At 37.4% G+C, this 10,988-nt stretch overlaps 1 non-coding gene across 1 annotated transcript; it reads right to left on the reverse strand.

Moving 5' to 3' along the window:
• Positions 1-7,592: 7,592 nt before the first annotated feature.
• LOC141716343 (small nucleolar RNA R71) lies at positions 7,593-7,699 on the reverse strand. The gene has a single exon (XR_012573055.1). It is a non-coding gene; the product is annotated as a small nucleolar RNA R71 (small nucleolar RNA).
• Between the last annotated feature and the right edge of the window lie 3,289 nt (positions 7,700-10,988).

The following is a 10,988-nucleotide window of genomic DNA, read 5'->3' on the forward strand; positions in this document are numbered from 1 at the left end:
AAAGTCTAGTTTCTTAAGCGACCGGGGTCAAATTCCGACTTATGTTGTTATTCATAGGTTATCGGACCCACTCTAAGCTTAAGTCTATCCGGGAGCACTCAGGCAAGTTTTCTACCCGTTATACTGTTGTTGTGATGTATATGTGTATATGCATGATCTTGTGATAAATGCATATTTGTTATTAGAAAATTCTTGCGATATATTGTAGCATGTGATATGGTATATATGCATGCCTGTTCCGTATTCTTGATTTATATATCTGTTGGTTCAAATGCTTATTAGTTGCATAATACCTATGCTAGAGATAAGCAGTAGTTGTGTACACCCTTAGTATAGGGGACCCAAAGGTGAACATTTTCTAAAACCGGGAGTCGATGTTCCCGAGTATATTATATATATATATTTAAATATATTTATATATATTTATATATTTCAAAACTATTAATCGAATAAGGTTTATTCGATAACTTTTATTTTATTTAATGAATGTTATTACGAATATTCATTCGAGGGCTTATGACTCCTTTTATTTTATTAAATGAATATTATTTCGAATATTCATTCGAGGGCTTATGACTCCTTTTATTTTATTAAATGAATATTATTTTGAATATTCATTCGAGGGCTTATGACTCAGTTTATATTATTTAATGGATATTATTTGAATATTCATTTGAGGATCTATGACTCCGATTAATTGCTGAGATATATCCTTTATTTTATTAAAGAATAAGGTGTCGATAATTAAACTTATTTTTGATTATTCAAATAAAGATAGTACTTTCGTATAAGTATATCTTTGGTTATTTAATACTCATTTCAAGTATAAGTTTTACAACTTCTACCTCAATTATTTGTATAAAGATTATTCTTTATGGGAATATTATTTAAATAATAATATTAAGATATTTTCTAAATATATTGGGACTGATTTATTTTATTAAATCAGCATTACTCCAAACATTCTTAAAAATGTTTTCGAGTCTTCAAAATGATTTTTAAAAGTTAGAGCGGATCCCAAAACTCATTTTTATATTTAAGATCTTCCTTTTAAAGGGGATTTAAATACTCGCTCAAAACCTGAGGGATCCGGCTCTGTGGTGTATTTTATATTCGCAACGAGGTTGCTGTTTTGGTAAATGAATTGATTACTTACCCAACATTCAGGAAGTAAGTCCATCTATCGAGTCGGCATAAGCAACATGGGCTCAGTGGGCGTCCATGATAGTGTAAGTGGCTCAGTGGGAGTCCATCAAATGCATAAGTGGCTGAGTGGCAGTCCAGCATAAGGTCCTATTGTGACCAGGGTGATGATCAGTGGGGAATTCGTCCATCTACTAGTAGAAAAGGTTACTTATTGGTATCTTTGCCTGATCAGCAAGATATCGGGTTTATGCCACAATTCTTTTTTCTTCCAAAAATTTATTGGATGTTACAAACTCTGTCCATACTTTTCATGAAAGAGGTTTTCAGGAAATGTATAAAGAAGATGTATATGTGGATATATATATATATATATATCAGAACTTAATGAAGTATATCATAACTTCATTTCCTTCAATAATACTTCAAAGATTAATCTATTCAAATCTTGTCTTGTAGTCTCATCTATGTGATGAACTGTTGAAAGCTCATTATAACTTAAACGGTGGTAGTTCAAGTAGTATTCGGAAAATATATAAGCATATTGGAGTATCTTGTAACTTCATCTTTTAAACTTATATCTAGTTAATGATTGTCTTATGAATGACAAAGATTTTCAGAAAAACGTTGAGACAAGGTTAGATATATGAGATCACCTTGCAACGATAGTTGTATACAGTTATAAACTGGAACTCTGTGTATATTATGCATGGAAGAGGACTTCCAAGATTTTGAAAAGTATATATGTATATACTGAATATTTTGTGACTTCATCGCATTAAGATATTAAACTTGGTTCATTTCTTTTGACCAAGACTTTCATGAGTACTATGAGAAGGCTCATATATTGTTAATCATTATACATATTATTTTGGTGGGCTTGCTGCTCACCCTTGCTTTCTTCTTTCATCACACAACAACAGATAGAAAAGATGAATAGGACCAAGCTCCCGATTCGCAAGCGATTAGGAAACGTTGCGCAGTTTCCTATAGGCGTTGATGTCGCTGTAGCTGAGGTAGGAATTACCAATAGGCTAGGCTTTCAACTTTTGATGTACCAGACTTATGTATCTTTATCAATTGTAATAATGGCAAAGAAATATAAATTTATTCAGAAACCCTTTTAAGGTGTATTGGCATATAATTGTGGAATAAAACGACTTGTGATTATTTTTGGATATTCATCTCTGAGACTATAACTTGTGGTGTGTGTGTTTATTGTGGGGTCACAGTACAGAGTAGTTGATTATCTATTAAGATTGGGTGTTATTAAGGGAAATGGAACTCGTGACAACCCGGATCCCCGACCCCGGATTTGGGGGTGTTACAGATAGAGTGAAAATCAAAGAAGCCCTAAGGATAAGGATGGTGAGCATAGTTTACACAAACCAAGCCACACCACAGTTTCCCAACAAATTGTGGTTGTTAATAAGGATAAAAGCTCAATTCTAGTTTCATCCTCCCAAAAGGATGTAACTATTGAAACAAGCTCTCAACCAGGAGCAAAAAATAAAAGGGGTAGGGACACAAGTTCACCACAAACCTATATAAGAAAGAAGAAATCTAAAACCCTTGGGGATGCACAGGGTACACACACAGTGCAAACTGAAGCTAAAAACCCATTCACTGCACCTTCTCAAAGTCAAATTTATGTGGCTCCAACAAATATGGAGTCACAGCCAAAATCTGTACAAATTGAAACACCTCAAACACCAAATTCTCCCACACACTCTTTGGATGTTGACATGATTCAAACATCACAACCATATTCTCCATCTTTAACTCTGTTGGAGAAGCCAAAAATCCATGCAAGTGAGCATCATCTTCTAGATGATTTGTTGGCTCACTTGCCATTTCTTTCTGAGGCTGTTGAGACATCTGTGCCAAAATTTTCATCAATCTGCACAGAGTTCACAATAGTCTCCACTCCAAACTCATTCATTTCTACTCACTCGATGGACATTATTCATTCGTCGAGTAGTGATTGTATCCCGACGGATGTGCCTAACAGCAGTCATCCATCGGATAGTCAAGTTACTAAACCGATGGATATTTCTCATCCGTCGGGTGCTCTGCACAACTCCAAAGTTCAACTATAGTTACTAGTGCAGATAACTTAGTAATTGTGCAATCACGATTAGGATTGAGGGAAAGTAGTGACTTGAGTGAGAGTCTGGGTTGCTCCCAGGAAAAAGGAGAGAAAAAGAGTGATCCAATACAGTCCATTTCTCCAGGACTGGCAAAAGTGAGTGGGAGGAGTCCCACCTTAGATGGTGAAGGTGAGGGTGTGAGGGTGGGGAGCCAAGGTGAAACCTTGATACAAGAAAAGAGAGATAATGAGAGAAATGCAGGTACTGGAGATATAAGTGTGAGTGTCATTGTAAGTGAGTTAATGAATGTCCAGGATGCTAACAGGGAGGAACTATTTTAGCAAAGTCAAGATGTTGTAGATTCCACCTCCTTGGATGCTGAGGCATTTACTCACCCTGTTCCAGCATATCAACTTCTAGCTGGACAGGGCAATGATAATGCAGAAAGGATGCTAAACTTAGTGCACACCACAAAGTCCATGCAAAGAGCTAAGGATGCCATCACAACTTTGCCTTCAACAGCTGGTGATGTTAATTTTGAGACTGGTGGTTCAGAAGAATTCTTTGGAGGTGAGGGTGGAGATATTGAAAAAGAGCCATTGGACATAGGGGGAGAAGTAGGCCCTAGTTCAAGATCAGGCATGCCATCTTGGGCATTTTCAAAGCAGTGTGATGAACACTATTTCAAGACCACTCTCATCCAACTTATCAGCCAAACACAGTCTGCACTTCAATCAGCCACAAATGCTACCACCAAGAAGCTTCTTCAAGCACACCTTGCTTCTCTGTAATTACAACAAATCTTAGGCTACCAACAAAGTCAAAATGTCTCCCTCATCAAAAATAAAGTTGATCAACTCAAGAAAGACATGTCTGACAAGTTGGAAACTAGACTTCTAGAGACAACAATGATAGACATCAAGAGACAGCTGAGGAAAAACTCTGATCTTGCAACCAAGGTGGATTCCTTGGACAAAAGAATGATTGCTATGGAAGCTTCTCTTACAACAATCCATCTACACCAAGCTCAATAAATAGACTTGCTTCAGAAACTGGTGGCTGCACAGACCTCCTCCTCTACTCAGCTTGATGATAACAAAAAGGGGGAGAAAGAGAGTTCTAGGAGTGAGGGGGAGCAAAAAGTGCTCAACATTCAAGTGAGTAAAGCAATTGTGCCAACAATTGCTTTCACAAAGCCACCAGCTAAAGATAGCATTGATCTAATTAATGAAGTAGTAGCCACTTTGAGAGCAGCTGAGAAGAAGCAGTTTAGCCCAATAAACTGGGAGAAAATTGATGAGGATATTCAAAAGAAGTTTGGTCTAGCAAAGAAGCCAGGAAAATAAGCCATTCATCACTCTCAAGTCAGGAAAATTTCTGTGAATGATATGAGCATGAACTATCTGGAAAGAGGCCAGACATCCTGCATCAAATCTCCAAAGGCATATCTAATCATGAAGCCAAAGGTGAATTACCCAAAATCTTCACTAAAGAATCCTTTGGACACAGTGTATGAGATACCAAAGCCTGATGAGAAGAAGCTGTTGGCCAGGTCAATAGCATTCTACAAGGATCCTGCAGATTCAGTTCTAAAAAGGAGAATTGCCAAGATTTTCAAAAATGGTAAGGAAATTTGTGTGGTGGTTGGACACCCTCATTTTGTTGAAGCAAAAAGAGAAGAAAAGGCAAGATTGAAGCAAGAAAAGAAGCAAGTTGCTCTAGATACTAAAAAGCTCAAACAAAAGAAGGAGCAAGATGCTATCTTGGCCAAGTTGCAAGCTGTAAAACCCACACAACAAATTTCTGCATAACCATCTGTAATTGCTGAATCTCAAGATCAAGTAGTGCAAGATGAACCTCCACAGACAAAGAAGCCAAGGTACAAGCAAAGAATCAAGAGAAAATTGGATTTCAGTGATGAGGAGATGGAAGGATACTTTCCCAAAGAGTCTATTTCTACAACAACTCAAACATCAATGCCTTATGTGGCACATGAAGAATTCAAGATAGATCCATCCAAGAATTTCCATGGTGAACCTATCATTCCAAAGTATGAGCAAATAGACTGGGATAGTCTACCAATTCCTGAACTCAATCTACCTCATTTCATGAAGCCAAAGAAGACAAAGACCAGATCAGTCAAGAAAGTGAAGCCCTCAACTCTCAGATCCAAGTCCCTAACCAAAGCTCAAACCAAGGTCAACAAGGGAGATATCATGTGCATTTGTGACATCAAGGAATTCTCTGATCTAAACCTCTATCTAGATGAACTTGAAGAAGTTAGAGGGATTGATGCTTACAGGAATCTACCTGAAAGGTTAGTATTCAAGTACAAGGGAGGAAAAGAGATACCATGGCCACTTCACAGGATTCATCAAGAGAGCCAATCTGTACTGATAAAAGTTTATTCATCCTTCAAAAAGAACTTTGGATTCAATGTGACAGCTAGAAGATTAGTTCTAAAGAAGATTGAAGAACTGAGGAGTATTAGAGCCAAAGATGCAGTCCCAAAGACCTTAATTATCCCTTACAAAGGAAGTAGAGTGCATCTAAGGCCCTACTGGCTGATGGAATTCATGGATGATAAGGGAGTTAGAAGATTCTTCAGATTAGAGGACCAGTTGATCATCTCTAGCAATAAGACTCTTCTGGAAATGCAAGGAATGCTAGATCTTTCAGAATCTGATGAACTTGAATTCCACAAACAGCTCCAAAATCAGATAGAAGAAAACAACAGGAGGCTTGGGAAGAAATCCAGATAATCAAGGAAATAGATCAATCTGCTCAGACTAGAGGTGCACCTTGAAAATGATTGTGAGCAAATCTTTGTACACTTTATCTTGTAAATTTTTCAGTAAATCTTGCAACACTTCTTAGTTTTATCCAGTACTTTTTAAATCTGTATTTTTTAGAGTGTTTTGTTATCATCAAGTTTCTCTTAATTTATGGCTACAATTCTAGTAGACATAAAATGGGGGAGATTGTTGGAAATATGTTGTGAACTTGATGATTACATTAACAAAAGACCTTAGTAGATTCAACTTAGTAAAAAATGTAGCACTCGACGGATGATCAAATATAGTCCCGATGGATGACTCAATATAGTCCCGACGGATGATGATTTGACATCCATTGAGTGAGTAGCTTATGTAACAATAAGTCATATAGCACATTTCTGCAAACACCTTTGTATAGATTCCGTAATAGCATATAAATCATGTTGACTTTAATTAGATATGCAGAATAGGTTGATTAATTGTAAATATAAGATGTCTTGTAATTCTGTATAAATGAAATGAAGTCATCAACAAAGCTACCCGAAGGATGATCAACAAGGCAACCTGACGGATGATAATCATGTACCCGACGGATGATCAATTCAAACATCTGTCGACAGTGACAACACAGTCACATACGTCGAGTGTTTGCAAAAGGAATGTGGCATCCTATTTAGCTGGGTTTTTGAGAACAAAGAAGCATTACCATTTCCATGTTATTATGAAGATATTCAAAGATGCTGAAATAGAGTAGTGAAGCAGCATGGTATTAGACTTGATAGGTTTTGTTTTATTATCTTGTCTTATTACTATGTAATCTTGGTGATATATAAACCAAAAGTAGCAAGTAGAACAACAACAAGACTAAGCAAATACATTCTCAGAGAAACAATTGTAAGTTGTATCCTGTAGCATTTCTCTGTAAGTTTAGTTGTTCATATTTGTAAGCAGCTGTGAGCTATTCAAGCTTCACAGGGGTTCTCTTGATATATATATATATATATATATATATATATATATATATGGTGGATACATTCAAATCCACCAGAAATTTTTTAAAGACTTGTGTTTTTATTGCTTGTATTTTGATTTATCTAACTCTTCATTCCGCACTTTGCAAATCAAACACTTATATAATATTAAGTTAAGACCATTTGTCATTAATCTCTAAAAGTAGCCAGAATTACATTCAACCCCCCCTTCTGTAATTCTTGTTGTATTGTTAGGGACTAACACTAAGCCTAGAATTAATGACATTCAGTCTAGCATCATTAGACCAGCCATTGCGGCTAACACTTTTGAGATAAAGTCAAGCACGATCCAGATGATACAGAACTCAATTCAATTTGGGGGTTCTCCTATCGAAGACCCCAACATACATATCAGGGATTTCATCAAGATCTGCGATACTTTCAAGTTCAATGGTGTGACTGAAGATGCTATCAAGCTGTGACTCTTTCCATTCTTTTTGAGGGACAAAGCTAAGTGCTGGTTACACTCTCTACCGGCAGGGTCCATCACAACTTGGGAAGATCTTGCTCAAAAGTTTCTCACTAAATTTTTTCCCATGGCGAAGACTGTAGCAATCAGGAATGCTCTTACCCAGTTCGCGCAGCAAACTGGAGAATCTCTGTGTGAGGCTTGGGATCGATATAAGGAGATGCTAAGGAATTGTCCACACCATGGCATGCCTGATTTGATGATTATCAACTGTTTCTACAATGGATTGGGTCCTACTTCTAGGCCCATGCTTAATGTAGCATCAGGAGGAGCCTTGTGGGCTAAGAGCTACTATGAAGCTTATAAAATTATTGAGCTGATGGCTGCTAATGAGTACCAGAATCCTACCCAGAGGTTGACTCAGGAAAAAGTTGCAGGAATTTTGGAGTTGGACGCAGCAACTGCTATAGCTGCCCAACTTAAGGCTTTGACAATGAAGGTCGACACTTTGGCTAATTATGGAGTTAATCAAATCACTAGTGTCTGTGAGCTTTGTGCGGGTGCCCATGAGACTGATCAGTGCGCAATTTCGAATGAATCGGCTCAGTTCGTGAGCAACTTCCAGTGATCACAGCAACCTGTGCCAGCCACCTATCATCCAAATAACTGCAATCATCCTACTTTTAGTTGGAGCAATGCTCAGAATGCGGTTCAACAGCCCTATCAGCAGTATCCAGCTAAGCACTATAACCCCCTGGTTTTCAACAACCGCATTATGCACCAAAATAACAACTCCGGCTGCAACAAGCTAATGAAAAATCTGAATTAGAGGAGTTGAAGCTTATGTGCAAGAGCCAAGTTGTTTCTATCAAGACCTTGGAAAATTAAATTGGGCAAATTACCAATGCCTTGCTAAATCGGCAGCCTGGTACACTACCTAGTGACACTGAAGTGCCAGGGAAGAAGGAAGCTAAAGAGCAGGTAAAGGCAATCACCTTGAGGTCTTGAAGGGTTGCTAATCCCGAACAAACTCAAGAGTTGACTGAAAAAGCTAGAGCTGAGAAAGAAGTAGAGCAGCAGGATGAAGAAGTGGAACCAAGGAAGACTACTGTTGAGCACAATTTTCCTGAGGGTAATACAGGGGAGAAACAGATCTATCCTTCACCGCCTTTTCCTAAGAGGCTGCAAAAGAAAAAGCTGGACAAGCAATTCGAGAAGTTTCTGGAGGTGTTCAAGAAACTTCATATCAACATACCTTTTGCTGAGGCTCTCGAGCAGATGCCTAGTTATGCAAAGTTTATGAAAGGTATTCTCTCTCGAAAAGTGAAGCTAGATGATTTAGAGACTGTCGCTCTCACGGAGGAATGCAGTGCTGTGCTACTCAGTGTTGTGCTGCAGCAGAAGTTGCCTCCGAAGCTTAAGGATCCATGAAGCAATACAATTTCATGTACTATTGGGAAAGTGTCTTTTGACAGATGCTTATGTGACTTGGGAGCTAGCATCAATCTGATGCCTTTGTCAATCTTCAAGCAATTGGACTTACCTGATCCCAAACCCACTTACATGACCTTGCAATTGGTCGACCGTTATATTACATATCTGAGAGGTATTGTGGAGCATGTCTTGGTCAAGGTGGATAAACTCATCTTCCCTTCTGATTTCTTCATTCTTGGTTTCGAGGAAGATAAGAAGACTTGTTAGGAATATGTATATTAGTTTGATGATAAGTTAAACTAAACACTTAAGTAGAAATCTAGTGTTAGTAGCCTCAACGGATAAGCCATTTTGGCTATCCGTTGAAGGAGTAGCTTTACTTAGAAATAAGTTTAGTATAGTAGCACATTTCATTCTCTGTATTTAAGTAGTAATTCTTAGATGTTGTGGGAAACTATCAGTCATGTTGACTACTAGTGGATATGCAAATAGGAGGGCTAATTGTAAATATTTCATGCCTTGTAATTTTGTATAAGTGAAGTAGTATCAACTGATATTAAAGGCCTTCAACGGATGAGAAACAAAGCTTCAACAGATGTCTCTAAAGCTTCAACGGATAACATCCATCAACGGATGTGTGCTTCAACGGATAAAGCTTCAACTGCTAATGCATCAACGGATAAAGCTTCAACGGATAAAGTCATCAATGGATGAAAGCTTCAACAGATGCTTAGTTCAATAGCAGTTGATAGTGACAATTCATAAGCTGACAGAGGCACATGGGTTGACAGAGACAAACTGGAATGTGGCAGCCTCTAGGAGGAATCAAGAAAATGCAGCATTTCCATTCTGGTGCAAACAAGAAAGTATTCAAAGATTCACAGCTAAACCTAAATTGCATTAGATAGAGAAATGAAGAAGAAACATGTGAAGAATCTTTTAATTATATTTTACAGTTTTGTCTTCATTTGTAAACTTGGTGATATATAAACCAAGTAGCAGCTAGTAATTAGATGGTGAATTTTCCAGAGCTGTTTAGAAAAATCCAGAGAGAAAATCATCTTGTTTGTACTAGGACGCAGCTATGATTTAATTCTTTGAATCACAGATTTTCTGAAATAACACATCTCTGGTGGAACAACAAATCCACCAAAAAAGTTTTTAAGTTCTTTGTGTTCTTTACATTTGTGTTTGAATATATATCTGTCTGTATTAACTTCAAGCAATTCACACATATTTGCTCACTAAAACACTTAGCCTTAGAAACTGCTCAAAACTTGAAAAAGTTTTGAGATTTACATTCAACCGCCCTTCTGTAAATCTCATTCTTAGTCCACTGGGAATAACAATTTGTATCAGAGCAAGCTCTTAACATACAAAGAGTTTAAAGATCTATTCTGCTAACATCATGAGTAAGAAGGATATTGGTGTAAAGATTCCAATCCTGGAAAGAGATAACTATCATCACTGGAAAGTGAAGATGCATTTACATCTTCTCTCTCAAGATGAAAGCTACATAAACTGCATTGAAAATGGTCCTCACATCCCTCACAAGGTAGCCACAGCTGCTACTGCAACAGTTGCTATTGGACAGTCTATTCCCAAGCCAAAAGCAGAATGGACTGTTGAAGATATTGAAGAGGTTCACAAGGACAAGAAAGCCATGAACATTCTGTTTAATGGACTAGATCAAGATATGTTTGACAATGTCATTAACAGCCAAACTACTAAGGAAATTTGGGATACTGTGCAACTTATCTGTGAAGGTACTGAGCAAGTTAGAGAAAACAAAATGCAGCTTCTCATTCAATAGTATGAATATTTTCATTTTGAAGAAGGAGAATCATTGAATGATACCTTCAACAGATTTCAGAAATTGTTGAATGGATTGAAGCTGTATGGCAGAGTGTACCAAGTCAAGGACTCCAATTTAAAATTTCTGAGGTCTCTACCAAAGGAATGGAAGCCTATGACTGTTTCTCTAAGAAATTCTCAAGATTATAAGGACTTCACACTTGAAAGATTATATGGAATTTTGAAGACCTATGAACTTGAGATGGATCAAGATGAGCTGTTGGAAAAGGGAAAGAGAAAAGGAGGATCA

This window comes from Apium graveolens, chromosome 3 (genome assembly GCF_009905375.1).
Source record: "Apium graveolens cultivar Ventura chromosome 3, ASM990537v1, whole genome shotgun sequence".
NCBI classification, from domain to species: domain Eukaryota; kingdom Viridiplantae; phylum Streptophyta; class Magnoliopsida; order Apiales; family Apiaceae; genus Apium; species Apium graveolens.